A 27,148-nucleotide genomic window follows, 5' to 3' on the forward strand; every position below is an offset into this window, starting at 1 on the left:
AATTTTATCTTTAACTTATATATTTGCCATTTTATCTCTTAATAAATTTCAACTTTAACTCCAATTTAGAACTGTGCCTAATTATGCTTTGAATGTTAAATAACATTAATATTTCATATTTATGGATAGTGACTTGTTTTCAAAACATAATCCATATCATAAAATATGAAATTCAGCTTCTATTCATTTTTACCACACCAAAAACAAAAACAAACAAACAACAACAAAAGTTATATAACAAATGTTGAACACTTTTGGAAACATTTTTGTTCCCAAGTTTTTATTATAGTGTATCAGGCCAGAATATATTACAGTAATAAGATACATGAGAAAAACACGCCTAGATTATGGCATATACCTTCATGTTTAGGAAAAGAAGTTGCATGCAAAGTTCAATAGAGTGTATAGATGTAGTAAGAGAAACCTTCTTTTACAGAGGAATTAAAGATAATTGGGTCTATTAGTAAAGATGCCACATTGGAAAATTTACTACAAGAAGAATATGCTTCTAGATAGTGTTAAATGGTTTATAAATTCACCAATCCCACAGAATGCTGGTGTAACAACCCACAGTTGCTGACTTCTTAGTTTTCACTAGGAATGAAGAATTCTAAGAGTTAAGAATTCTAATCAATGTATGTTGTTAAAACTACTTAGAAATAATAAAGATCAAAGGAAACCACTATATATGAAAAGTTGCTAAGGAATGTAAAATAATTGTTTCAGAATGAGAAAGAGGAAAACATCTGAATGGCTACATGAAAGTTGTAGAAGGTTTGTGGAAAATGAATATTGGAGAAGGAATTTTATGTGTGGTCGTGGTGGCTAAGATCAGAATGGATTTAATTAAAAAAAAATAGATTTAATATCAAAAGTATACTGGTACAAAACTGGAAGTTGGTTTTGTCTGTTAAAAGGAAAAAATTCCCTTAGTTTATTGGTCTGCTCATAATAAGACATTTTAAACATAGGTTTCTCTTTACTTTTTAAGTCATCTGCTTGGTCAGCAAAGATCTTGTGTCTTACCAAAGTGACTTATTGTGCTTCACATTGACTTGATCAGGTTTTTGATTACTTAAGACCCAATCTTCTATTAAGAGAGCTAAGTTTTTGTCCATCACTATGTAGCCTGTGTATTTGCCTTTAACATCTTTTGTCACTTTTGTTAAATAGATAATTAAGTCTTATTTTATAATGGTTTGTAATCCTAATTAATCAAACCTTTTGACATTTTCTTAAAATCAAATTCTAACTTCAAACTAATTTTGAGAATTCCTAGAGGAACCCTGGAAAATCTCAATGAGGTTGTCTCTCACCTTGTAAAAGAGAGATGATAAAACAATTAGGTTTATTTGGTATGTTAAATTATGTGTTAAGCATTATTAACTAAGTGATGATAAACCTTCTTAGATTATATTTGTGGACATATGAATATATATTTATACACACATATATATTTATATACATATATATCTATATATACATCTATATAGAGATAAATAGATGCATGTTATAAATATGTGTTCTCAAATTTGTACAAAATTCATAAAAATATGATATATTCTGGTGTAATGTTATCAGTCATAATTCCAGCTATTATCTTAAAATGTATGTCACAGAAATAATCAAGATTCCTCATCAATTCCATTATAATGAACTGTCATCAGATCTTTATCTATGGGCATTTTAAAGTCTTTTGTTACTTATAGACCATCATTGTGTTACTCTAATGCTTTTGCAAAAATGAGATTCATGGAAAGAACCCTACCAAGGACTCTTGACCACTGACATTGCAGCCAAATTCCAAGCTATAAAAATTCAGGTGCATATCTCACACCTCCTGTCTCTGTCATGTCAGACTCCCTAACACTAGAGGCCCATTTCCCTATCTCTAGTTAACAATCCCAATCTGGAGAACTTTGCAACCAGGCTCTATACAATGAGAGTGAGACAAGGCAAGGGTAAAGAAAATAAAACCACTTAAGTTGTCTATAGACCCTTACATTTTACCAGCCTCCATGGCTGTCATGCTTCCAGTCCTGAGCCACAGGCTCAAACAGGAATTACCAGAAGGCATACTTGATTCAAGATTTACTAGTTTTGGCAGATCCCTACTCCCCTGGCTAGGAATAAGTATAAATGAGGCTATTTTCAGGAACCACTCCTGTGGCCAACAGCACTTGCTGCACCTAGATTAACATTTCTGAGGAAGCTGAGACTCAGCTACATAAGATTACTGAACAATCCAATTGGCTTAAGAACGTGACCCCTTCAAAGGGGTCTTTCTTTGACTTGAGTCTGATTGGTTTGGGTCCTGGGGACCACGGCTGTAAAGTGCACTCCACACATCAAGAATGATCCTGCCCATAATAATCATAGTAGTCTCCCCGGTGCACTGTAGTTTCTCAAAAGATTTAAATGCATGTTCACAGCTGCTAACCACCAAGCAAATGACCTCCCTAAGAATAGAACATCATAACAGGAACAAAGAAAATGACCAACTTAAAAAATGTGAACTTGACGTTGTGAGCTGTGAGTACTATGCAGAGATTCAGCAAAAACCATGAGAGCTCCAGAGTGGTAACTGGAAGTAGTGCTAATGCCTTAAAGTATCAAATCTCTTAATTAGGTTGAGAATCTGATCAAAAGGGGGAAATGGTTAATAACAACAACAACAACAACAAAACTGAGATAGGCCCAGAATGGAGTCATTTAAGCTAAGCCTGATATCACCAAACCAAGACTTAATGTCATTAAAGTTTCAGCTCTCCCAGAAATGGGAATCTTAAAGGAGTCATTCGGGAATCTCCTGATGAACACTAGTTAGGTTCATTGCCTGATAAATGCCCCGCCATCTCCTAAAGGAAAGTAACCTTCCCATAACCAACCTGCTTTTTTTTACTTACATATAATTTCCTTGTTCCCACTCCCTTCTGCCTACTAGTCTTTCATTTTGTACAGTTCGAGCTCCTTTCTACCTGCTAGATTGGAAGATTCCCGATTCAAATTAATTTTTTGCTCAAATAAACCCTTAAAATTGTTAATATGCCTCAGTTATTCTTTTAACAAATGTAAGTTAATATACTTGGCATAACAAAATTATTTTTGTTCAATTGTAGGACTTTTAGTTTTTTGTATATTTATTCTAATGCACAATGGAGATGAAAATTGCTTCTGCAAACAATCCTCTCAAGCAAAACCTACCATCATCTGGGGTTGTTGTTAACAATGTAGGTTTCTAGGGCCCTGCAAATGTTTTATATGTTCCTTGGAAATTATTACTCCACATCATCAACTGTTTGTAAACTCTGCAGCATCATTTGGTTTAGAGTAGAGCAATGTACTTGCTGTCAGTGTGAATATATCAAAAAACCACTTTTTAAAAAATCTTTCAGCTGGAAACCTATGAAGATTGTTGGCAAATGGATAGGGTGTTCTAAAGACTCTAAGAAGCAACACCTGATCATGTTTTTAATAATGGCTTCATCCACTGCCAGTCATCTAGGCCTTAAACATTTTCCTCACTGTGTTTACATTGAAAGATATTTTGGGTAGAACTGTTATTTTGCTGCATTGTAAAACAATGTTAATCAACCCCAAATAACTCAACAGCTCAAACAAAAGAGAGTAACCCTAATGATAAAGAAACTAAATAAAGAACTCCAACTTAAGAGAGAAAAAAGGTTCAACATAGCACCCATCTTAAAGAATCCAGTATTTGATATAGCTGGATTTAAAATCAAGCTCAGAACTCCTGTTCCAAGGAAAGTGACATAGACTGTTAAAATAATGTGCATATCATATACTCTTGGTTTTTAAAAAGGAAGTAAATGAAATGTGTGCAGACAGGGCTAAGCGACATTTATTTTATTCAAAACTAATAAAATGAAGTAGGCAGGTATAAGAATCGTTTTTAAAAATAAGGCTAAAATATATTCAATATTTTCAAATTTTTGTCAGTTCTTAGTGTTCTAATAATGTCATTTGAAATGGAGAGCAAAGAGCATCTGATTCAAAATCAGATTCTTTTTTTTTTAAACAAATAAGGAATTTTATAAAGAAAAGAAGTTGAATAATACTAATAAAAAAAAACTTTGGACAATGTTATTTAATCTTTAAAACCAAAACAATATTTGTACTTCAGAAACACCACAGTATTTTAAGTCTTAATGTTATGAATAGAAAATTAAAAAATGATGTAATGATCATATTTGTTCCCAGACTATAAAGAGTGTTTAAATGCATTCTAGTAATCAAGTGCTATGACATGAGAAACCATGAAAATTGACATATTCTGGTGTAATCAACACCCAAAGAATAAAAAATATTGCTAAAGAGACACTTAATGAACTCCTACCCCCTTTTCCAAATATGTATGGTTAAATTAAAATTCTATTTTTTAAGGGTAGGGTATAGTTATGGTTTAGATCTAGGGCAGAATTAAAATGATCAGCAGAATTGGTCCATTCAATGCTATACCTTTAGGAATGCATAAAATAAGGCAGGATAAGCATTAATGGCTATTTGCCATTAGAGACCTTGGGGTTGAGGCCTATTGGACTAATCTGTTCAATTATGTAGTGAGATAGATGTAAAAGAGAATGAGTTAGTGGGAGGGCAAGGCATCAGCAGGAATTAAAAGGTAATAGGCCTGGTACAGCCATAGAGACAAATCTGTAAGTACAATATTTTGAATTTTTTGCACTGCTTTTTCAATATAGCAGTATTTTAGATTCTGTTGGCCTAATTTTCCAACAAGATAGAACATTTTAGTTTTGATAATATGATCTCCTGTTGTCCTTTAGATGTTTTAGCCCACAATTTTTCTGTCACCATTTACTACTCACTTGTATAAGCATGCTTTAGGATGTGGGAAAACACACACATACCACATGTATTATATTAGACCACTGATTATCTCTGAGGCTAGCTCCTGAGACCATCGTAATTCTCTTAACTAAAAAGTGCAACTACAGCACATGATTTTCATCATAAATTGCATATGCCACGGTAAACAAAACCTAGCAACAAGACTGAGGGAAGATATAGTTCCTGGTCATCTGCTAGGCTTTCTTAGTGGCAAAGCAACCTACACTCTTCATGCGTTATACACCTACTCAGATTGTCTCAGCAAATTTACAAATTACTATGTCATCAACCATCTGTATCACTTGGGTACAGTCAAATTGATGAACACCATAAGTGTACAGTAAACACATTATACACTACACATAGTTCATACCTACAGGGGAATCTTTTCAGATTAAAAATGCAAATCTAGGGGCACCTGGATGGCTCAGTCAATTAAGCAACCAACTCTTGATTTCAGCTCAGGTCATGATCTCATACTTTGTGAGTTCAAGCCCCGTGTTGGGCTCTGCGCTGACAGCATCGAGCCTGCTTGGGATTCTCTCCCTCCCTCTCTCACTGACCCACCCCTGCTTGTGCACTCTCTTTCACTCCCAAAGTAAATAAACTTTTAAAATTCAAATCTATTTTAATTAAATGATACTTTTAGAGAAACCAGTCTTCAATAGAAATATGTATTTAGAAGCCACTTATACCCTACTTTGGATAATTTATTAGCATACTATTTATTTTCTTCTGCCCTTTTATTTTTGAGTCTTGGCAATCCCCTCAGAGAGAGAAAGATAAAGGTAACAGATGCAATTAAAATTAGTTTGACTTTTTAAAGGCTTAAAATGAAGGAGAGTGCAAAATTAATACATTAACCTATTTGGGAATTTTTTTGGATGCCATTTATCAGTATTACCTCTCAACCCATTTTTAAATACATTGAATCATAAATTACAAAATAACTGTTCTATAAATCAAGAATTAGTGTGAAATCATATTTTAGAAGAAATTTCCATTGTATAGCCAAGTGGTAATATTCTATCTTAAAACTTTATTCTTCTTGGTAAGCATAGCAAGCAGCTCAGTCACTGCCATATTTATGACCGTGCCATGTAATTAGCTGACTCACCTAATAAGACTTCACAGGAGAGCAACACCGCCAGCTTTTTTTTTCCTGTTACTTGGTTATAGACCTAGTTCCAAACACTAATGTACATTGGGAAGTCTAGGAATAAACTATTTTTTGTTTTCACATATAAAAATTAATCCTCTTCTTCAATTAATGAAAAATGCTACTACACACACACACATTTTTTAAAAATTTATTATTTTAAATTTTAAAAACACCCCCTTGGATAGTGATTGAATGAGACATCAAAATAAAAGGTCAACCTAAGAAAGATCTACTCTTGTGTTAAGCTCAGAAGCAGCCAGTCATTTTACCTTTCAAATGCACTGATATATGGAGGCAAGTCTTAAAACTAGCAACTGGGTACAGAATCAATGAGGAGTTAGAGATCAGGAGTCTTCTTCTATATTTTAGGGATGTTGGGAATGCTAAAAGGCTCCCAGAAAGAAAAAACCTGCCATCAAAATCTCAGTGATCCAAGATCCAGGTATTTGTTTTCAAAACTTGGGGGGAAACTGGTCTTAATATCTTACTGGGAGAAAATATGTCAGGCAAAATGAACTGCTCATACACCAAAGACTGGATGGGACCAATAGGGCTCTGAAGCACAGAGTGAATACAGTAGCTTCAAGACTAGTGGATGTTAAATCTAGGAGGAGAATCTTAAAGAGCAATATAAAGATGTGTCTTCTTCATCTAAGAAAGTAAGACTAGGAAAGGCCCTAAGAAAGCCAGAGCACAGCACACTACATGTAATCAGATGCATGTGATATCTGAGGTTCCAAGAGTCTCCTTGCTACTGGGAACAGAGGCCAGTCACATGTGAAAGGCTTTGAAGAAATGGAAGAAAAACTCTTCAAGTGGATCTCAGCCTTCAAGTTGGAATATCTTTATATTCCATAGTATCTGGAATTCTATAGTGTATGTATACATAAACCATGTATATGTCACAGTAGCATCTATGACTGACAAAAGAACTCTGGGAACAAGGCCCCACAGTTGTCACTTTCTGTGGGTGTTGCAATTACCCTATCCTGTAAATTATTTCATTGTTAAGCTTTGTCACACTATTACGGTCATTACTTTCTTTTGGTTACTTAGAAAAAGTCTCCTCTGAAAACCTCTATCCATGTTTCAACACATCGGAGATAAAAGGAAATCTACTTAAAAGATTATCAAGAAAGGTAATGGCCTGGGTGTATCCTTAGAAGGTCATTCAAGTAAAATATTAAAATGCTTAATTTTCCATTTTACAACTAAGGTTCATTTATAGCTTACTCTATATTTGGTACCGTCTCAAGAGTTTCACAAGCATTATTTGATCTTAGAAAACAATTCTATGAGAAAGTTACTACTATTATCTCTATTTTATCAATGAATTAACAGAAATAGGCAGTCTGGCTCCAAAGGCACTTAGCTATTATGCAATATTATTTGTCAATATTCTTGAAAAACAACAACAAACTTCTTATCGAAACATTAATCTGAGCTTACACAAGATAAAATCAAGTTTCGAAAAATGAAGAGTTTAAAACACTATACAAAATATTTTTTTTTTTAAACGTTTTTTATTTATTTTTGGGACAGAGAGAGACAGAGCATGAACGGGGGAGGGGCAGAGAGAGAGGGAGACACAGAATCGGAAACAGGCTCCAGGCTCCGAGCCATCAGCCCAGAGCCTGACGCGGGGCTCGAACTCACGGACCGCGAGATCGTGACCTGGCTGAAGTCGGACGCTTAACCGACTGCGCCACCCAGGCGCCCCTATACAAAATATTTTATGATTAAGTATCTGAAGTCTATTACTACTTAGAAATTTGTCCCTATTTTTATCAGAATAAAAAAAAAATTAAGGAACTAAAAGAATTGCCTATCTCTTTGTCTATGAGAAATGTATTTACAAGGACAAAACCAGATAGAATGTATTTTTTACCATATAGCTATTAAATCTGCAAACACTAAGCTAATTAATTTTTATAAAGAAAAATAGCTTATTATTAATTCAATGCATAGAATTTTTCTGGTTTAAACCTTTTCCTTAGTGTCTTTTAACAGAATAAAGATGATAAAATTGTCAGAAATACTGTTCATTTTGCCCCCAAATATGTGGCACAGAAACCACAGTTTTTTAGAATGCTTTGCAATATCATCACTTGAGCTTCCTTCTTCAATCCTTTTGATCAACCAGTAAAGCTTCTGCCTGGGTCATAGCCTTGTCTTCCTTAGCTTTACTTTGGAAATGGCAATCTCTCCCAAGCCCCTACACCAAATTTATTTTGGTTATCATAATAAACCATAATGGCCCGTTAAGTCCATGGGGCAGATATTACACTTAGTCATGATGTTTATTTATTTACTCTGCCTTATCCCACAGAGAATTTGAAGGGGAATCAAAGATTATTTCCTCATCACAAGTGAATACCCTTTGCTCTGTTTAATGTCTTTTTTTTTTTTTCCTTTCTTTAGGCACTAAATGTTTATTTGTGTTCTTTAATCACTTTTAAAGCATCCATTATTTCTGGAGTTCTGGATTTAATTTTCAACCATTCTCATTTCTTTAATTTGATTTATTTATATCTCTTTTTGGCTTTTATTAAGTGGAGACTCCTAAATTTCTGTATAAAAGGGAGAAAAAAAACACAGAATATTCTGTATTTAAGATGCTGCAACTGTCTCTACAGTTACAAAGAGTAGGTGGGGTGGGTTCACGTGCGTGTGTGTGTGTTGGAAACTATACATTAAGGATGATTCCTAATTTTGTTACTCTTGAGGAACTAAAAATGTGGTTACACAATCATTCTAAATACTTTGTGTCATAGTCCCCTCCCTCCAACAATTGTATATATTATTTGTTGTTGGGAAGACAAGGAAAAAATATGCTTTTAAGAGCATGGGATTTGGTAGCCAACTGACCTAGCAGTAGATGGTAATTGTGAGATTATGAGATTTCTCAAATGGAAAATGATAATAATAAAACCTGTCCCAGACTGTTGTAATAAATGAAATGATATACATAAAATAGCCTATAATGACCAGTGCAGTCAGAACAATACAAATATTTACTAGGCATCTACTTGGTTCTGGAGTGTCTTAAGCATTTTATTTTTAAATATATATATTATATATATAAATATATATATATAATATATATTAAATTTCTGATTTTATATATTAATATATATTATATATATATATATATATATATATTAAAGTTTATTCTGAGAGAGAGAGAGAGAGCACAAGTGGCGGTGGGGCAGGGAGAGAAGAGAAAGAGAATTTCAAGCAGGCCCCACACTGTCAGTGCATAGCCAGATGCGGGGCTTGAACCCACGAACCATGAGAACACAACTTGAGCTGAAGCTGGACACTTAACCAACTGAGCCACCCAGCTGCCCCTAAACATTTTATTTTTGTGATCTCAGTATCCCAATAAATGTACATCCTATATTGTCTCAATACATATTACCTGTTATATTTTCATCTTGTTGCTAATTTTTATAAAGATTTTGTGTGGGGGGAATGATTGAAACAAACAACTGTTTTAAGAATTGAAGCTTTTGCCTTTTTCATTGACTGGCTACATGCGACTCTCCGTTGGACCTCAGAGTTTTGCCTTTCTCAAACTGGTTCACAAGTCATCCTTTTTGTCTCCTTTCTCTCAGCTGCCTAGAAATGCAGCTGAAAACTTGTAGTAGATTGAGGTTGTTATATTCTGAGTACATCCAAGTGAGATAGCTCTATAGCATTTGCCTTTTATATATCAGTGCAAATGCTACAAGGACACTGTCCTAATTGCTTTTAACTAAAGATTTACAAGTAATGTTATATTTAAACAAGACCAAGGATAAGAAATATTCACAGCACCAGTACTTAAAGAAGAATGTGTTTTTCTTGATGTTTATAATGCTGGTAAAGAAGCACCTCTTATCCTTGCAATAACTAACTTCTCATAATTGAAGAAAAGCAAAACCTGTATTATGACTTATTTTTGTAGAATCTTGGGTCAATCTCACAGAAGGGTTAGTAATGTGTCTATGAAAGTGTAGATAGCTATATCAGGTAATTATAACCTTGACAGAGAGACATACATGGGAAAAAAATATAGAGTACAGAGGTCTTAAAAATGGCAAATACCTATGCTAAGCTAAATTAGTCAGAGAAAGACAAATATCATATGATTTTACTCACATGAGGAATTTAAGATACAAAACAGATAAGCATAAGGGAAGGGAAGCAAAAATAATATAAGAGCAGGGAAGGAGACAAAAACATAAGTGACTCAAATATAGAAAACAGAGGTTGTAGGGGAGGGGGACAGGCTAAATGGGTAAGGGGCATTAAGGAATCTCCTCCTGAAACCATTGTTGCACTATATGCTAACTAACTTGGATATAAATTAAAAAAGAAATTATTAAAAAAATGGCAAAAACCAGTATTGCAACATTAGTATTTAAGACGAGGTGTCACAATAACTTGGTAACACTGTGACTTGTTTCCAAAAATGTGCAATGTATTTGTGTTTAAGGGGCTATACAATTTGAGAAGACAAATGTAGAATTAACCCTATTTTGTACAATGAATTGACCAATGATAACTTTTATATTATTTATCAATAAATTCCTCCAAATTATAAATCATGAAACAGAAAATGTTGTTTCTCTATAATCTAATTCAGAGATAGAGCTTCCATATATTTTATGTTATATTATTATCAAACAGGCAATCTTATTGCCAATATCAACCTACTCAACTAATAGAAATTATTATTAAATGGAAGGATTATGAAGTGGATTAGCCACAGCAATAATCTGGAAAGAGGTGGTCTGGTGACTAGAGGAATGGGAATGGAAATGGAGCAAAGGGATTGCCTTGGTGAGATGTTGTAGAAGTTGAATGGAAAGAATTTAGCCACTGATATTTAAGAACTGTGAGAAGTCTGAGATTTTATCCTACTTGCAAGCTAACAAGGTAGTCTCCCAGTTTTACAGATACTGGCCAAAAACACAAGAGTTCTGGGTCAGAGGTAAATGTCTTTTTTACCTATAACAACAGTAGTAGCCAAAGTATCATCATTTTCTTGAGTTGATTCTCTAAGTCCTAATTCCTACAGGGAAGTTCAGGTGACACCTCCAGTCAGTGAATTGCATTTACAGAGGAGGAATCCAGGGTCTAGGAACCTGAATCTTTTATAGTAGGCAGTGAACATGTCTTTCCTTTGCTCCAGAATGGGACATTATCTCTAACCAAGGCTATAAACACACTCACCCTTTGCTTTAGACAAAGAAACTATCTTTATCTTCCAAGGCTGTTCACTTTACAAAAATCCTTGAAATACAGTCTCCAACAGAAGGCAGCTAGTGCCTCGCTTTCAAAATGTACAAAAATGTGAGGCTCTTAAGCTCCCACATTACCTGAATGCACAGATGACGCAAGGAAAAGGGATAAAAACAAGTTTTGAGTTTGACTAGGAAGATGGGGACCATTAGTAGTTGTAACAGAGAAAAAGAGGACAAAGTAAATTTTAACGCCAGTCATTTTTTATTATATTGATGCTGAGGTGCCTCCATAAATATATGTTGAAAATATGAGATTAGAGTTGAGGCTTTGGAAATATAGGTATATTTTGAATACTCCATAGAAGTCATCAGAGCTCACAAAACTAAGAGAAAAAGAGATAAGCGAAAGAAAACATTACAGTATCACATGAAGAAACTTCTTAGCTGGAAGGCAAGGCAGGAAAAAGAGGTAAAAGCAAAGGCAGACAGGAAACAATATTTTAGAAGCTAAATGAAAATAGTTTTACTGACAGATTGGTACTATCACTGGCGGTTTCAAAAACTGAAAAAAGAAAATAAAAGAAGAACACAGGTACACTTTTAGTACTAAGTATTTTATGCAATGGGATGCATATATGTTTATTAAATATTTAGGTTTGTTGAATAATCCAGAAAAGTTGAAGAAGTCAGATTTCAGGGAACAAAAGAATAAATAGGACAGTGGGAGGCCAGGTTTGGAGACAAAACTGAGAAGTTATGAGTAGAGAAAGTTGTTGGGACAATTAATTTTTAGGGTAATGGGATTTGCAATGACTACTAGTCTTTTGGGTTTTGTTTTTTGTTTCGTTGCTTTGTTTTTATTTTAAAGAAACAGAGAGGGGCATCTGAGTGGCTCAGTTGGTTAAGCATCCGACTTCAGCTTAGGTCATGATCTCACGGTCTGTGAGTTCGAGCCCCACATCAGGCTCTGTGCTGGCAGCTCAGAGCCTGGAGTCTGCTTCAGATTCTGTGTCTCTCTCTCTGTCTGCCCCTCACCCACTCGCACTCTATCTCTCTCTCAAAAATAAACAATGACAACAAAAGAAATGGAGAGATTTTAATGATTTCAATAGGGATAGAGTTTCACAAGACAGGGATTTTGTTGGTAACATAAAAATCTCAAAAGAGAGAGAAAAGGATGGAGTCAAGAACACAGGGATGTTTACTCTGGAAGAGGCAGGACATGTGTCTGGACATATATTTCTTAATGGAAACAGGAGAACCCAAAGGAGCCTGAAACATATGGTCTCTATTTTTACAAAAAGATAGGTTATGAGGTTATAAATATGAAGGATCTAAGGGTGACAAAGGCAGGGGAAGCAGCTTATATTTATTGGATGATCTCATGGTTAATCATCTCATTTTATTGATGATAAACATGAATATCAAAGATTGCATGTTTGCCTAAAGTCACAAAGATGCTTAACAGTAAAACTGACTTCAAAAGCCTCATCTTATGCTAAAGATATGTTTTTAATTGCTATGGTGGTGTTGTGGTCTTAAATAGAAAAATTTTATAATGGATTCTGAAAAATAAAATATCAATTAGAAAGAAAGAAACAGCTGCTGAGAAGTAATGAGTGCCAAGTGGAATCTGGGTATCGTTATTTTTTCGTTGAACCAACCAGCACAATATCCTGATTTTTCTTTAGTAGGCAAAGGATTTAGTCTAACTTTTGAACTACGCACATGATTGAGTTCATTGTCAACTGTTTTACAGCAATAATAGGATTTAATAGATGAAAAACCACCACAGCATTCTACTGCCAGTTTCTTGTCACAGAGTGACTTTCTGGACCCATAGCTAGTTTCTAAACAAATCATTTGAATGGCCCGATTTGTTACATTAACTAAAAGCCAAGTCTAAAGCATAGATATATAGATAGACATACATATGTACACACACTATATTTATATACCAAACCACTTTCTATTCACCCAAATTCCTAAATCATACAACATTTTTTAATAATTCCAAGCATTTGCAAACAAGAAAAAAGCTACTTTGGCATAAAATTGACATATGCAAAAGAGACTATCCATAATACATTTTAATTTTTTTTTTAACATTTATTTATTTTTGAGACAGAGAGAGACAGAGCATGAATGGGGGAGGGGCAGAGAGAGAGGGAGACACAGAATCGGAAGCAGGCTCCAGGCTCTGAGCTGTCAGCCCAGAGCCCGACGCGGGGCTCGAACTCACAGACCGTGAGATCGTGACCTGAGCTAAAGTCGGATGCTCAACCGACTGAGCCACCCAGGCGCCCCAATCCATAATACATTTTAAAATGAGAAGAAATGAAATTTGATTTTTAAGATTAAAAACAATTCAATATAAATCTACATTTAATTATTCTGAATTATTGTATTTGTTTTGCACATTCCTATACAAACTTTTATTGCTTAATTTACCTTCATTTAAAAAAAGTTAACATTATTCAGTTTCTGAGAGACAGAGAGAGAGAGACAGAGCATGAGTGAGAAGGGAGATACAGAATCTGAAGCAGGCTCTAGGCTCTAAGCTGTCAGCACAGAGCCCGACACAGGGCTTTAACTCAGGAACCGTGAGATCGTGACCTGAGCTGAAGTAGGATGCTTATCCGACTGAGCCACCCAGGTGCCCCAATTTACCTTCATTTTATACTCTTCTCCTAATTTTAATGTCTCTGGAATTTAAGTCTAGGGAACTATTTAATCTTCTCTTGCCCTAACTTTTCCAGTGTTCTGGCATTCTTTTTTTTTTCTTTTTGTTGGCACCCCGACAAGCCAATCATTTTAAACTTCTGTATCATTATCATAGCATAATTGTTATTGAGTATAATATAACTATCTCTTCATAAGAAAGTTTTTAAAATCTCTGTGTAAATAGATAGACGTGGTTCCATCAACTCCTCTCCGCCTGGGACAGGGTATTTAGGCACATCAAAGGAATACAGAGTTCCTTGAAGCAAGTATGAAAACCAAAATGATCAACTAGATACATACTTCATCAAAAGAAACATACAAACATTACTTCAGGAAAAAGGGCAGCATGATACAATAGGGTATCAGTAGTTTAGAAAGGTGAAGCTTCTTTCAAGGTATAAATTATAATTTAACAGATTAGATAATCTGTATTTCATCTGCATACCTATAAAACAAGACTTTCAAACCACATACACACATCAGTTACAGGTAGGTGTTATACAACATGTATACAGTGAGTGTCTAGATGTGAATTATTAGACTTTCAGTTTTATTATCTTCACAGTATAGCACAATATGTATTGATGAATTAATAAATCAATAAACAAGATTAACATGGGTTAGTTTTAATCATATTTAGGATAGAAATCACTTCCATAAAACATGTAAAGATGGACCTGTAGTCATATTACCCCTAAATCTCTGTAACTGATGTCCCAATTTCACTATTAGCTATTCAGCCTTGGGTGTTAAAGACTGCTCTCTCGTCTGGTCCTCTCTTTAAATGTCACAGCTATTTCTGGCAGGTAAGACAACTGCCTTGGTTAGTGTGAACACACACCACTGTGGAGTGCAAGGCACCTGAGAGAAAAGGCTGCTAAAATAGGGAAATAACTCGGGGAGGGGGGGCGGGGAAGATGGGAAACTGAAAATATAACATCTATGCATTTTTCAACTTAAATCTCATTGACATGCCAGTCATTTTTAAAAGAATATAAGGTATTTAGAAAATGTAGTGTTGCCTCTGGCTATACTTAATACTGGGGCCACTTAATACAAAGCAGTGTCCTTGCCTGGTCTCCCAAAGGACAATTCAGAATTGAGAGCTCGATCTCCAAGGATGGTTTATATACTCTGTATCTTGAGGCACACCAAGCAGAGAGTTTATCATTTTCAGAAAGCATGCCATTATTCAAGTTAGAGAGAGGGCTGATAAAAGACCTTTTAAAGATTTAGAAAGATCACAAAGGCAAGCTGGCTTTTAACAAAAACAAAGTATTTTTATGCAGTTTCTAACTGAATTTATAAAGTCCAGAAACTCACCCAAAGGCTTAATTTTTTTTTTTTATTTAATTGCAATGGGGGGGGGGAAACTGAATATTATTTGGACTATCAATTGTGAAATTAAGCAAAAGGGAAGTTTTGCTAATGGGTGGTTTAATATTCATGAATGTGATGGTTCAGCATTTTTTCCAAATGTTTCCCACAGCAAGAACACTAATTAATGATCATCTACACAAATGGAACATATCATTTCCTGGTACTATTTTTTTCCCTTGCCAAGAGTTAATACTTCTTATTTTGAATATGTTTTATTATTCCACTCCACGTTTCCCTATTCCTACCGGAGCATTACTTGATTTTCTTTCCACTACATCTTCTTATCCTCACTATTGTTTTTTTTAAAGACTGGTTCACTATATTGAAATCCTCCAACTGTGAACTGAGCACTGTCTTTCTTTCCTGATCCATCTGATATCAGGCTGACTTTATGAAGCATAAGCATCAACATGAAAGAAAAGACTTTTTTAAGTTTTTATTTATTTTTGAGAGAGAGAGAGACTGCGTGTGAGCAGGGGAGGGGCAGAGAGAGACACACAGAATCTGAAGCAGGCTACGGGCTCTGAGCTGTCAGCACAGAGCCTGACACAGGGCTCAAACCCACGAACCGTGAGATCATGACCTGAGCCAAAGTCGGATGCTTAACTGACCGAGCCACCCAGGCGCCCCGAAATAAAAGATTTTTAAAACAAATGCCTGAATCAAATGAGAGGTCAAATTTGGCATAGTGTTTTGTGTCTTGAAAATCTTCCTGCTGTAATTATCTGAAGCCCTTGGCTAGATAATTATTAAGGGACTCTTGCAATTGTCCCTTTTCTCCACATAGATCACCACATTAATTAAGAGAGGATCACTGGAGACAGGTTGCTGTTCTGCATCTTTAAGTATTTTTAGTTCTTCATTTTCAGAAGAGAAAAAAATACATTAAGAAAAAGATTGCTTCTCAGCCAAATTTTCTGATATACAGATATTCTCAAAAAGCTCTCCAGAATGTGCTTTAATCTTATTTCTGCAATTTTTTAAAGGAGGTCATTATGAATTTCGCACACATTTTATAGCCTATAATGTACTTATCTAATCAGATTTCAACTGAGCTAGTAAAAAAATATGAATCAGGTGCTTGTTGTGATCAAGATGCTAAAGTTATACCTAGACTAGATCACCACCGTAAGATGTGAAAACTTACTGAAACAAGAAGCAAACTGATAATTCATTAGCGTGAGAGTGGTACATTACTTTTGGGGATGGGGGGGGGGGGCCTTCCCAGGTTAATGTAATGATCAGAGAACCTGGCTCTTGGTTACAGGAATGTCAACCAAAGTTGACCCATGGATATTTGGAAGATATCTTATTACATTGTGCTGTGTTAAAATAAAAATGCAAATAAAAGCAAGCAAACTGAGTGATAAGAACTTCGGTTTCCTCACCAATTTCCTTAGTTACCTATTTCTAAGGCCAGTTCTCATGCCCACCAGAAGAGAAGGTATCTAAGAAGAGTGACCTAAAGTCTTCATCATTACCATATCCTTAGATTCTAGAATAATAAATGCACCTAGTAAAAGCAATCATTGAATAACTATACCTCTTCTATAAAATTTTCCATGATATCCTCTGTCAGAGCTAATCTCCCTTTGCTATGTGCCATGCTAAATGCTTTCCCCATGGATCTAGTTCAGCATAAACGGTCATAAGATTATTGGTGTAGGTGATGTCCTCTAGGAGGTTTTAAGTTCCTAAGAGCAGGGATAAAATCATATTCATCTTTATCTTCTATAGTTCTTTGCCTAGCAAATAATGCCAAGAAAAAAATTAAAAATGAATAAATATATATAAAGACACCAGTGGAGAAAACAGAAAACCAAGAGTTATTAAAAAATAAACTGAATTAAATTGTGTAAAATAGCAATCCCTTAGTGATTTATAGCAGAAATTAGGATTCAGATCCAAATAAAAATAGATACTAATACCCCATAATATGATTTGTTGTATAATACGTACAAATATATATTTTTGATATTAAATATTTATGCCAAATTTAAATTTTTTAATTTATTTTCCTTTTATGTATAAGCACTTATGGTACATTAAAGCCAATATGCATGCCCATCACCTGAGGTACTCATTATAAATGCAGATTTCTAAGCTTTGATGGTTAACTACTAAATCAGAATTTTGGGGGGCTAACCAATAAGAATCTGAATTTTAAAAATAAGCTCTTAGGATGATTTTGTTAGGATTAAAAGTGACTCTGTTTTTTACCTGCTATTGCAAAATTTATATTCATTGGCTATTAAATTTTCTTTCTCTGAGAAAAGATTTTTTCTCTGGGGAAAATTAAAATGTAATCAGCTTTTCTGAGAGATTACACTTCTACAAAAACCTTGATCCCAGTGACTATATCATCCAAGGCAGTGAAGTGGCCTCTAGTCCTTAGCCCCAATTTCCTTGCAGAAGTCTCCCAAAACCATTACAGATGGTCCATTCTGGATAAAAAAGAATGCATTAATTATAAAGTATTTAACAATGGGAAAAAAAAGTGGTTTTTCAAAATTACAAAAAATGAATGAGTATAAATAATGCTTAAAGTTAAAGTACCTTGATTATAGAATGAAACTATAGGCCAGGTAATAATGGTAGCTAATGCTTTTTTGACGATTTACTACTTGTTATTCATCGGGCTATTTCCCATAATCTTAGGATGTAGGTACTAAGATGAGGTCCACTCTACAAACATAACTAATTTGCCCCAATTCAATCCACTTATAGGAAATGGAACCAAGTATGTGAGCTCTGGAAGCCATGCTCTCCAGTACCAGGCCACATTGCCTTTCAAAGAACACCTGGATATGTGTGGGTGTACCTTTAGGGATACATGCATACCAGCATGCTACTTGTGTTTAATCTGTCTACCAGTGTTTACATTAGTGACTGGAATTCCAGGCAAATGAGAAAATATTTGTATCTTCTAAACCATCAAAATTTTAGTGGGATTCATTAATAGTCTGTATCCCTTTCAGCAGTACCTTTAAAATTTAACAGGTGAGGACCTTTCTATGAATCAAACGCAAGTACAAGAGACACTGAAGAAGAAACACTTTCCCCATTTAACATCCACTCAAAAATCTCTAGTTTCTCCTGAAGATGGCTTTTAAGTCTTGCCACATTTCCCAGAAACTGCTACCTTCTGACTTCTATTAAAGAATTTAGAAAAAGAAAACAAACTGAATACAAGGTAAGTAATTATTATAATAATGTTTCATTCTCCCTTCTTTCTTTCTCGACCACACCATCTGCTATAAAATCAATTAATAACAGTCTCTAAGCATCACTTTAGTTAATATACAAATACACAAACAAATGTGTAAGTACACATACATACCATAGACTAGAATGCCTTTTTGGAGGTGTTTAGGAGCCTATGGGATGTCTTTATTGTTTAAAAATTTCATAGCACTTATGCTCATGAGGAAATTTAAATTTACTGTTTCTGTAAATCTTTATTCCTCAATTTCTCCTTTGAACCAATCTTACCGGCTTCCTGGCTCTTATATTAATTAGTTGAATAAAATCTTTGACTTGTATTCATGCTACTTTTTTCTGAAAGACATTTTTTACTGTTAAAACTATAATACAGTATAGAAAAACTATTTTCTATATTCACCCGAAGCATTGTTGAATTATTTTTTCCTCTTTTAGTTTTGATATTCTATATAATTTTAGATTACCTAAAACCTCAGAAAATGTTTTATTTATAATCTCCCCAAGTATAATTTGTCACCCGAATTCAATAAGTAGAATTCTTTGGAAACTTTTGCACTGAAAAGTAAATATATAAAAAGGTATGAACTATTTTCTAGATATCTAAGTTCTCCTCAATATAATACACTTAGTAGGAACTCAGCAAGAACATTAGATGGATTTTTAAAAACATACATCCCACGGGGTGTTTCTATAAATTATTTTTTAAATATATTTTCTCTTTCATTTCCCTTTCCATTTGGAATGTATTATGTACTTTGGTGTTTTCAGAGAAAGCATGCATCTATCCTATCCCAAGCATCTTTTCTGAAGAGCACAGGTAAAAATATGCCAAATTATGAACAAGAACAATGGCAACCCATCCAATCAAGTGGTCTCAGAAGAACAAAAGCCAGAGTATCTAAAGCAATGAAGGATTCTGACCACTGGGGGAGCCCCTGGGAAGTGGCTGCTCCATTTCCTTTTCCAAAAGCTTTTTATATAGAACATCAGTCTGCTCTCCTATAAAGATGAGGTCAACTCCCTTGACAGCTGCCCCTCCTCCCCTCTCCCCCATCTCTAGTCTACATACACACCCACAGAGATTAATTAACACTTGCTCCAGGAAGAACCACAGACAATAGCATCCGATATTGGAATAGTCCTTTGTGAATAAGCATAAAACTTACAAAGGAGGAGGGAGATATTCTAAGAGAAAAGCATTGGGCCTTATTGCTTAAAGCCAAAGAAATTTGTATTTGTGATGAAAGTATGAAAAACATACATTTAAAAAAAAAATTAAATGTTTATTTTTGAGACAGAGACATGGAGAGAGAGAGTGGAGGAGGGGCAGATAAAGAGAGGGAGAGAGAGGGAGACACAGAATCTGAAGTAGGCTCCAGGGTCCGAGCTGTCAGCATAGAACCTGATGTGGGGCTCGAACCCACAAACCATGAGATCATGACCTGAGTTGAAGTCAGATGCTTGACTGACTGAGCCACCCAGATGCCCCAAACATACATTTTTTTTTGAAAAAAAAAGTACACAACAATGAAATTTTGTACTGATAATCTACTGTTTTTGTGCCAATTTGGGTCTATTTCTTAAGAGGCTTATGTAAAATGAACAACAGTAGCTAAAACATTACTATTATGGCATGTGGTCAAGATCTGAGAACCTTCAATAAATGGATAGTTGTGATGCCACAGACAGATATGCTTATAAAGGCACAAAGAGAATGGTAGTCCTTTTCACTATGATATAAAGCATTTTATATGATACGGTTATAAGTATAGTTTTTTTTTTTCAAAATATAATACAGTCAGATTTTTTTAATAACTTAAACTCAAGATTCCTTATGTTTTGAAGAAATTTATGAAAACAAATGCTTTTGAGAACTTAGCTGAATATGAGCAATTTCAATAAGCAAATTCCCCTTTGCTTCTGAATGAGGACTTTGGAAACTGTCAGGACTTACCAGTTGCAATTTTTCTATTTATAATGTTGCTTTCTTCAAAGAAATGAAAAGCATTTTATGGACATTACTTAATAATTTCTCACAGCTTTCTAAGAAGACAAAAAATGTGCATGCAGTAACTCAATAGATATTGAGAAGTTTCCTCCTAATAAATTTTATTCATGTAATAAATCCCACCTTTAACAATATTCCCCAATAAACCTTCATATTCCTAAGCTCATACATGTTCACATTTATATTAAAAGATTTTTACATTGTGAAAATGGGTATATAAGCATTTTGTATCCAAAAATATCACCACGGTTTTGTTGTTCCTTTTTTTAAAAAAACTTGTTTTTCATACATTTTTGGTTTTATATCATAAATGACATAAATTGGGCAATATTAATCCCCTTTGTAGAAATTTTAAATGCCTTCCCACCAGTCTATACATAAATCCTTTTTACTATAACTTATACAACCTGTGGTCGTTTTTATCTATAGCCTCTGTCCCTTTCTCTCTCAAAGCTTGTAGCTAGTCTGGCCCCTTTCATGCCATTAAAACGACCAGATTCTCCCCTTCTCAAGGCCTTCACATGTCCTGCCTTCTGTCTCGCCTTTCCATCACCCCACCCCAAAATTTCATATGCTCTTTCTCTCTCTCATCACATAGTCAGCCCCTTCTCATTCTTTCCATCTCAATTTAAATGTGACCTTCCTGTATGAAGTTTCCATAAACTGGATTGTCTGAATCCAAATGCCTAATAGGCTCCTATTTTCATTATGTGCTCAAAGTATCTATTTTATGATGCTTTGTTCAAAAAAAAAATGATAAAAGGGAGGTAGTCTCAGGAGGATAAAAGTGCTGGTATAGAGGTGCAAAAGTGTAAATAGTAGTCTGTTAGTCTGTTCGCCAGCTTGGTTCTAGGGAGCTTAAGGAGGAAGAGAGAGAGAACCACAGCAAATGCTGAAGGCACTGTTTTGATTGAGGGCACAGGAAGCAAGGTCACTGGCCAGGGTGGCTGTGGAAGGATTCCTCCCTTAGTAACTTGGGGGCAGCAGATTTCAGCAAGAAAAGCAAAGCAGATAAAAGTGAGCAGACTTGTTCTCAAGCACAGGTGAGATACCCTTGGAGATTCCAGTACATCAGTGGGGAGCCAGAGGGGAGGCTCAGGCCCTGCAGATGGAATTCTGCAATGGAGGGGAATCATGTCTATCCTCAGGCTGTCAGATTTGAAGTTACTTGGGTTAAATAAGTGACGCCTGGGATAGTAACAGCCAGCGATTATCAGCAGTTGCAGATCTGTTTCTATACTAAAGCAGATAAAAGCATCCAGGAATTATCAAAAGCCACAAATCAATCCCAGTGTCTTGTCATGCACCCACACAGCACTTTTCCCTTTCCTCACAGCTACTTAATGGATACTGGCAAGCCGTCAAACAGACAAACAAAGAAGTGAGGATAAATGATGCTTTCCAAATTTAAGGTGAGTCATCAGTCAGGCTGGGTATCTCAGGGAATTTAGTCTGTTTTCTAAGTAGCTTTATTTTAGCACAGCCATAAATCTAGCTGTAATTAGTCACTAAGTCCAATGACTCAATACATTTAAGCATTTCATTTGATTCTCAACCATGAAAAATTGCAACTGATTTGACAATACTGGTATGCTCTCACTGGCATGCATATGCTGCTGTCAGCACAACATGTGCTACCAGTATCTTTTTCTCTCTTGTGATATTGATGAACTATCATGAACCATCTTCTATCTCTCCTACTTCCCTATGGATCTAGTAGGATGCATTGGAGAGGAAAGTGATGATAGTAGAGTTTATGGCCATGGCTAGATTCCACCCCTCCCCCACCACAGATGAAACAAATAAGTTTATGTGGAAACGGAACAGAGCATGGAAATTTTTTGTTTTTTTTAGGGTTAGCTACTTGAAATATTACCTTAGTTAATGAAGTAATTCTACATTCTGTAACTGATAAAGATTATTTTTAACTAAGCTATAATGGGCAAATTGCTTTTCTCATCACTAGAATTACCATTTTAAACAAAGAAGTAAACATTTACTTTTTAATCTCGAAACAAGTTAAACTATATGATACTTTCTATTAAATCACATGTAACACGTTTTAAAAGTAATAGTAAATGTTTGCAAACCTTTTAAAAACTGTATTTGATACCTCGTGGATATTCTTGCACATGTTCCAAGATTTTCATTTCTCCAAGGATTTTTATTCACCCACAGAATCAAAATATCAAGGCATAATAAGGTTTCATCAAATGCTAATGAAACATCTAAGTTTTTTTTTTTATTAATTAACTTGTAAAGGACATAATAATGACATTCAAAGGAGGAGGCATCATCTGTAGACTGTTCCATTTGCAGATTTCAAGAAAACTATTAAAACATTTATAGCACTGAGGCTCAGATGGGTTCGTGTGCTCACTTGTGTGGCCATGTTGTATAACAGTGGGGGGTTTAAAGTGATAAAGTTCAGCCATCCATTTCCATCTCCAATTGGGGCTCAGGCAACTGTCCTCTATTGTTTGATAAATTTTTTTTTAAATGCACTGTTTGTAGACCCACATTTAAAAACATTGAGTAGAACTAAAAAGTCACATATTTTGACAGTAAAAAGTATATCTTTTAGAAATATACAAATGTAAAGTAAATTATTGGAAGATTTTAAAGGTTTGTCCTAAACATAATTATCATAAAATGCAAATATAACTCAGAATATATTCGTTGTTATATTTTTGTTTCATCAGCTCCACTAAGGAAGGCAAATATGTGAATTCTTTGTATACAAAAAACCCCAAACAAACAAGAAACGAACAAATAAAAAAAACTTCCACAAAGTATAGCCTATATGACCACTGGGTAAGACTCTTTATGATTATTAGCATGGGAAAAGTATAAACACTTAGATATCTTTCATAACTTTAAATTAGTAAATATATTTAACAAATGAGAAATCTTATTTAACCAATAATTTGGGATCTTCATTACATATATAACCCCAAAACATGCAATATTAATGTGTCCTAAAAATAACAGCTTTAAAAGAATTCCAGCTTAAATATTCTCCTAAATTGCTTTGTGAAACTTAAGACAAAATTTAGTCTTTTAGAATTCCTAACAAAAGGGGATAGAAAAGAAGTGTTTAGAGAAAGTTGAAAGATGACCTTTGTCATATATTCCTTACATTGTAAAGGAGTAAATGATGGTTTTCTAGGGAGCCTGCGAAATTGCTAAAATTAAATGTTTGGACATAAATGTGGAATGCAGAGTTATATTCTTCAATAATTTCAAAAGCAATTTAAAAGCAATTTTAAAAAAATCATCCAGTCTAAATAAATGTTATAGGAATCCTAGACTTATAAGAATAATACATTTTAAAAGGCCTAGATAATATACAATATAAAAATAAGTGTTTACAAATAAGGCATTTATTTTCATTTTAAGTACAGTTGTCTAGGCTTTTAAAAACCCTTCTCTCTTTGACTGGTTTTATTTTGATGTTCAGCAAATGGATGAGCAGCAAAAAATTAAGTGGAATAATTGGAAAAGGCCATAAAATTCAGCATCTGATAATGTAAACAGTAATAATAGGAGATAGCAATTTTATTAGTTATTTGGGCTTATAAACAGCCTAATGCTCTAATAGTAAACATACGGTTTATTTAACTAATTGCAGCTGTCATTCTTAGAGGCGATTAGCACCTGAAAATAGTGAATTACACCCAAATAAAGGGTGAGTTTGTATAGATATTGGTCCTTATTGCTAGCCATTTATTCAATAATAGCTTTTAGGCACCAGTTACAAAGATAGGCAGAAATATAAATTCTGTGTATATAAAAAGAGAACCAGCCATTTAATAAAATCAGGTATACAATGCCCCCCAAAATATTCTTTTATCTGGAAGCTAAGGCAATCTGGACTGGACAAATGTATTTCTTGTTGGAACCGTTTCAGTCTATAGTTTCAAACACCTCCCACACATTTACACTGGGAGTTTTGTTTATTACCTCTTTTCACCCCTAGTGTTGTAAGCACAGTATGTAACTTGCAGAAGTATCTCTACATGAGACATTTTTGATGGAATGAGAAAGATTAAAATATAGATGTTTATTTCAGAGATGCTGAAATGAAATATAAACATTCTGTGACTATAAGGAATATGTGCATAATGCAATGTATCAGGAAAGAACAAGGATATCTTTAAAAACAATAGGTATGTGTTTTGAGAGGTTGGAATTCACTGTTCTAGGTCACTTTTTAAGGTGTGCTTGACTCACTGACAGCTTTGGCATGAAATCACCTTTAAAACAATCTCTGTTTGAATGCAATGAATCCTGATATGGATTTTTTTGGAGCTGACCATGTTACCTATTCTAGGCAAACTATTTACAGCAGGAAAAGAAGATTTGAAATTTGGGTGCTAGGGGGTTGCTATGGATAGTTACTCTGAACAGTTCAGTTAAAAATTGAATTTGTCAGTTCTATTATTAAATATTATAAAGCATAAGATAAAAACATTGGGTAATTTTAAAACTACAATAAAACTTATTTCGGAAGACTGCTAATTTCCTAATATGTGCATTGTTTTCAGTATCATTGATACCATAAACTTTGCCTGTGTGACCAGCAGATGATGAGCAGAGAGCCTGTGTAATATTATCAAATCACACAGTCAGAAATCAAAGTCTTTTTCTCCCACTTTATAAGCTATTTGGGAAGAAAGGGTATGGGTGTATGCATGTGTGTGTGTAACTGAGAGCAAGAGATTAACTTGTAAACCATCATCTGATGCAAAAACAGACATTTAGTAAGTCATCTATGAAGAGATGTTTCAATAACAGCTAAGCATTCATATAAATCTTCAGAGACCCAAATGCTCTCATGTGTGACAGAACACGCATCTTAACTGCCAGAACTCCTATTTTAACAGATCACATTTGGCAAATGGCTCTAGTATTTGGAGTTCTGTTCAGTGACAGATTTGTTTTCAATGTGATTAACATTATCTGAGGACTAAAATGACCTTCACTTAAAATCCCTTTTACATTTTGTCCATGTGAACCCTACCAGGGATGGTGGTCTTTGGCTGTACTTTAAGGATGATTAAAACATTCTAAGATGGTTATGAAAGAGAGGTCTTCAAAGACAAGAAAACAACCGATGATCAATGCTATTCTGTGCACTATATGGGAGCACAAAAATTTATCCCAAAGAATATAATCTAGCCATCAGAGTTCAAGTGGATTCAGCGTTAAGTGAGCAAAGCATGAAAAACAGCGATGCTCAATTGCCTAGTCTAATGTTCTCACTCATATCCTTTCCATCATTGAATTTGTTTGACATCTAGTCTTTTTTATGATGCAGTATGTGGAAAAAAAAAAGCCCTTATTACAGAAGTTTTAAACATATGTTACACATTATTTGTGCTTGTATAATCACAAACAAGCAGGCAAACGCTTCACTGGGCTACATCAGCTTCTTTGCCTAACTTCCACATTGGTTTTGTGAATTTTGGAACAACATACATCGGGAATGGCTCCCTCTATTTAGGGCCCCAGGAAATAAATAAGGGCCCCAGCTGATTTAACTGGGACTTTTTATATATTCTCACAGGGTAAGAGAATCTAATCAATCATCCATCTTTTGAGGAATCCATTTAGAAACATGTATAGAAAAAAAGCATGCTATCTACTTTGGCATTCTTATTTATGAGAAAAAAAAAGACAAAGCTTACATGCACACAGAGGAAACAATCCGAATTACAGACACATCTATTAATATGTTTCCTGACTTACGACTGAATTGTACTCTGTTAAAAAGTGTATTTGTTGTTGTTTGCTTGTTTTTTATTTTAGAGAGAATATGCATGACTTGGGGAGAAGGGCGAAGGGAGAGAGAGAAATCTTGAGCAGGCTCCACACATAGAGTGGAACCCCACGTAGGGATGAGTCTCAGGACCACAAGATCATGACCTGAGCCAAAATCAAGAGTTGGATGCTTAACCAACTGAGCCACCCCAAAAGTGTTGTTTTCTAAGTGTTTTTATTTATAATGTGGCCCCTTTCTCTACAATAGGTTATTTTTATACATGCATACTATCATCATTTTCATTATTTATAGTTAACACAGATATCCCATTTAATTTACCCTTTTAACCCTATTTTACATATTTGCTGATATTTTAGTATAATTATATTTAATATTATTAACAGAACATGAAAATACAAACTACTACCATTAGGAAGGAAATGGTTAAGATCTTAAGCTCTTTTATGCCAAGGAAGATAGTGGTTTGTGGAGAACCACAGCTTTTTAAACTTGACTTTGACCTGTGCCAGCTGCAATTTCAGAAGAAAACCATTTGAAGGGAAGAGATGGTAAATCAATGGGTCAGTTGTCTGGTGGATTATTCTTCTTCATGCCACTTTATCTGTAAGTGTTGCCTTTCCCCATGAAACCATAATAATAAACACCATGAACCTGGGTAGGCACAGCCAGTCACTATCCTACGGTCCACTTGGTAGGAGTTATATGCATGAGGACTAAATAGGGTATGTGAACAGTATGGTCCCACTCTGGGATTCAGAGTGGATATG

The 27,148-nt window shown here is 34.7% G+C and overlaps 1 protein-coding gene and 2 long non-coding RNA genes across 10 annotated transcripts in view; 1 reads left to right on the forward strand and 2 right to left on the reverse strand.

Moving 5' to 3' along the window:
* The window catches only part of LOC125923682 (uncharacterized), a 1,073,698-nt gene that overhangs the window by 118,083 nt on the left and 928,467 nt on the right, over window positions 1-27,148 (reverse strand). The window lies entirely within an intron of this gene.
* Window positions 1-27,148, forward strand: part of LOC125923681 (uncharacterized) — a 122,030-nt gene that overhangs the window by 83,163 nt on the left and 11,719 nt on the right. The window contains exons 1-3 of one of the 3 annotated variants that reach the window (XR_007458130.1): window positions 6,821-7,170; window positions 18,367-18,559; window positions 21,933-22,008. This is a non-coding gene — a long non-coding RNA (uncharacterized LOC125923681). Of the gene's footprint in view, window positions 1-6,820; window positions 7,171-18,366; window positions 18,560-21,932; window positions 22,009-27,148 lie in introns of those variants that run through there. The other 2 variants (XR_007458129.1, XR_007458131.1) reach the window with 2 other exon arrangements.
* SNCA (synuclein alpha) overlaps window positions 1-27,148 on the reverse strand; it is a 155,872-nt gene that overhangs the window by 34,174 nt on the left and 94,550 nt on the right. The gene's annotated exons all lie outside the window — the stretch shown is intronic.

Source organism: Panthera uncia, chromosome B1 (genome assembly GCF_023721935.1).
Source record: "Panthera uncia isolate 11264 chromosome B1, Puncia_PCG_1.0, whole genome shotgun sequence".
NCBI lineage: Eukaryota > Metazoa > Chordata > Mammalia > Carnivora > Felidae > Panthera > Panthera uncia.